The sequence below is a fragment of the Portunus trituberculatus genome, chromosome 43 (assembly GCF_017591435.1).
Source record: "Portunus trituberculatus isolate SZX2019 chromosome 43, ASM1759143v1, whole genome shotgun sequence".
Lineage (NCBI taxonomy): Eukaryota > Metazoa > Arthropoda > Malacostraca > Decapoda > Portunidae > Portunus > Portunus trituberculatus.
In genome coordinates, this window is record NC_059297.1 from 7,876,911 (window position 1) to 7,881,299 (window position 4,389).

The following is a 4,389-nucleotide window of genomic DNA, read 5'->3' on the forward strand; positions in this document are numbered from 1 at the left end:
TAGAAATAATCTTTTTCTATATTCTTTTTTCTGTTATATTTTCTTGATTTCACACTCCTTTCCTAATTATTCGTTCCTGCATGGTTTTGAAGCTACCAGTGGCTAGTGAGGAACCTTAGCATTTTTTCCTTGCCATCCGTGACAGATAGCAAAGGTGTGCATAGTGAGTGGGTGTATAGCAATATTAATATTTCCTCCAACAGACTTAGTATCCACACCTTACACTTCGATGCTCTCAGCTTTTTTCTTAATTCAAAGCAGCTTCAACAAGTGGATTTTGCCGTAGGGAGGCGGTGGCGCAGTGGATAAGGTGGTGAGTGTGGGATAGGGTGTGGTCCACGGTTCGAATCCCACCACGTACAGCCTTAAAACACTTTACCATTTGTCGAGTGGTTTAAAGTTACCTACATGTCACCATGATACCCAGGTTCTAGGTGGTTACACCCGATGAGCTCGGGTGGTAATATGGGTACCACTATAAATAAAATTGCCTGCGCCACTAATGGGCGGAAGCTGAACAGCGCTTCCTACACACTTTTCAAATGAGCCTACAGGCGCTATAGGCCTTACCGTAAAAAGAAAAGAAAAACTAACCTCATGATTATTTACTCGTCTTTGTAGGACCTCATAATATATTGCATGCATATGAATTTATTGCAGGATTAAGGCTTTCTCTTTTAATCGTGAAATTAAATTGTATAACATTCTATATTTTCTACTTTGGCTTATGCATTCTGCTTTATTTCTCTTCCTCCTATTCCGTCAAGCCTTCTTTTCTTCTTCCTCAGAACATCTATTTTCCATTGATGATTTTTACCTTGCCGATGTTGTTGGTATTTACAAGTTCAAAACTCTTATGACATTGTAAACCAGCAAGAACCTTAGTAGCTTGTAAGTACGAGTACATGCTGCTTGAAAGGAAACAAGCTCACTTTGCCTCCACTCAGCCAGGAGTAAATCAGGGATCTGTAAATTATGACACAAACTTGCTAATCAACTACATGTGTAGTCTTACATTTTCAGCCTAGTTGTAGTTCAAATCATATTTCTTAATATTATCATCCAAGCTTACAAATCACATAAATGCTTATTCATGCACTTATACTTGTCTTTGCAGTAGCCAGTTTCATTCGAATCAGGCACTTCTAAGATACGACTCAAACAGACTTGCATACTTTTGCATTTACAGTCGATGGAATCAGTTTTCTTTAACTTATGAGCCTAGTCTGCTAATCGCTCCTGTGCAGTATATTCTCTTACAGTTATAACAATTATAACAGTTATAACAGTAAGACCTGACAACCCTTTATTTAATATATACATTCTTAAGTTTAATCTCTTATTTGTTGAAGTTGGCAGCCTCGTTCAAATCAGGTTATCCGAAGTTATAAATGAAGACTTCTAACCATCTACGTAATATATTCACTCTTACATCTAATCTCTTATTTGTTTCAGTAACCAACGTTGTGACACCAAGGCATCACTCTAGTGATTGGTGCCGACAGCTCTGCTGTAATTCCCTTCACTCCATAAGAGTGTCACGTATTTTCACCATCTGACAGAAACTCATCACTCTCGTCTTCCCTTTTTTCCATCCTGCAGTGCAAATACAATTACCAAAACCACTTTCATTCTCATAAACTCAAATTTTACTTGATGCGTATTGTCCTAGATTTTCTTTTTCCTTTCCCTTTTGCCATGACTCTTGCTGTTTCGCCCTCCGCTTGCTTTTTTTGTTTTTTTATTTCTTACTTTTTTTGTTTTTCATATGACGGTCGCCGCTCCTCGCAGGTAGGTAGCAGCCCCCCACACACACACACACACACACACACACACACACACACAGAGAGAGAGAGAGAGAGAGAGAGAGAGAATGTGTGAAAACGGGTGGGATTGTAATATGTTGCAGTACATCCTTATAAAGCATATAAAGATTAACCAATATATATATATATATATATATATATATATATATATATATATATATATATATATATATATATATATTTTTTTTTTTTTTTTATTTATTTATTTTTTTTTTTGTGAGAAAGGATAATAACGAGCAACTCAGTGAAAATAAAGATATGATCATACAAAGCTGATGTACACTCTTGGGCAATGTAGACAAGTTTCGTGCCACATTCACTCCAATTGTATTTTAATCGTTTTCCTCAATTTCAAATCCTCTGTTAAGAATCTACTTACAAAACTTGACTATTAATAGATTCTTAAGAGGTTAAAGAACTTAAGAAGGAGAGGGCCCTAAATACAGTGGAGGTAAGTGTGATAGATCACTTGATCCGATTCTTTAGAAGATTTTTTTTTGCCATTGATATGTATTACCTCGAGGCCTTGGGATGATGCGGTTGTCTCTGAGAATGGGGCTCAGGAAAGGACTGGACATCAGTGGGTGTCCTTAAAGAGCTCAATATGTAGCCACAACGCAACAGATACCTTGGGGGTCCTCCCACGCCTCCCTCAGAATATACGGGAGGAAGGTTAAGGGAAGGCAAAACAGGAGGCAAGGCAAGGCAAGGCAGGCAGCTGCAACACAATACCGTTACGCTTCCACAACAAAATCTTAAACAAACACATCGTCTTTTGTATCTATCTACCAATGTGCATGTATATATATATATATATATATATATATATATATATATATATATATATATATATATATATATATATATATATATATATATATATATATATATATATATATATATATATATCCTGTCAGTCTTAAACTAATTTTTTTCTTATTTTTTCGTTTCAAGACAAGGACACACACAAAAAAAGAGGAACCTCATTCAATTGCTGTTTCTAATTTGTTAATCAGTGAAGTAGATTTTAATTAAGTTTAAAAAATGCTCAGAATGTCATCCAATATGCTAGGAAAACACATAAAATATACATAAATTTCCAGGAAAAGTCGTGCAGGAAATATCGTGACAATCATTCGTAAAAGGAAGGCTTACCGTTATGGTTATGAGTGTACACTTTGAATTTTTGTTTCTTGTGTCTGTGGCCATGGGGATGTTGAGGGAGTGGGGCTGTGAAGGCAACGGTGCTTGGAAGGAGAGACGGGAAAAAAAATGTCCTTGATTGGTTGGCCTGAGCACCTGTTGACCAATCAGGTGTCAGAACGTGCCGATGTGCTGTGGATGCATCATGCTCACGCTTCCTTAGCCAATCAGCGGTCGCTTCACTCACTCCTGAGTAATTTTGGAAGTTTTGTTTAGTGGCGTTACTTTAAGGAGGTTTGTATTGTGTTTGTGTATGTTTGGATTTATTTTTTCATGATATGTTTCCATTGTTTGTTGCATTTTCCTTTCTTTTTTTATTGTTTTGCTTTTCCTTTACCTTTTCAACAGTAATAAAAAACAGCAGCAACAGCATCAGCATCAACAACAATAGTAGTACAAACAGCAGCAACAGCAGCAGTAACAACAACAATAACAACAACTAAAACAAAAGAAACAACAATAGCAACAACAATAACAACAGCAACAGCAACTACTACTACTACTACTACTACTACTACTACTACTACTACTACTACTACTACTACTACTACTACTACTACTGGTGCTGCTGCTCTTCTTTTTCTTCTTCTTTCGTTAGCATTGTCATCTTCTTCATGTGTGTGTGTGTGTGTGTGTGTGTGTGTGTGTGTGTGTGTGTGTGTGTGTGTGTGTGTGTGTGTGCATGCTTGTCTATATCTGTCTATCTACCTATCAGTCTTTTCATATTAAGCTCGAAAGGAATTCGTAAAACGCTGAGGAGGTTGGCATTGGGTGAAGGAGGAAGGAGGAGAGAAAAAAATGAGTGAGAGTATGAATTCAAGTGTATGGAGTCATTTTCTGAAAGCAGTGTAAGTAGGTACTAGAGAGAGAGAGAGAGAGAGAGAGAGAGAGAGAGAGAGAGAGAGAGAGAGAGAGAGAGACGAAAGACGAGAGGAGAGAAAAGTAAAAACAAACATGCCAGTAGTCAGAAAGGCAGAAAGACAGGCATGCAGCTAAATAGACATACAGATGGACAGAAAAAGCAGACAAAGAAAGGGAAGCAAACAAAGAATGAAGAAACAAACTAAAGAACAATACCATGTCCCTCGATTCTCTCTCTCTCTCTCTCTCTCTCTCTCTCTCTCTCTCTCTCTCTCTCTCTCTCTCTAAATCATTCGTTTCATGCACACTCCTCCGACTCTCTCACTCTCACTCTTTCTTTCTTTTCCCTTTCTTTCTTTCTCTCTCTCTCTTCCTCTCTGTCACTCTCCCCTCCCCCTTTCTCATTTTCTTTGGGTACCACCATCTGCCTCACTCGAAGCTGCATGGAGGAATCGATTACTTTTTGTTCTTCTGTAATTGAGTTCAGTGGAGAACTTGC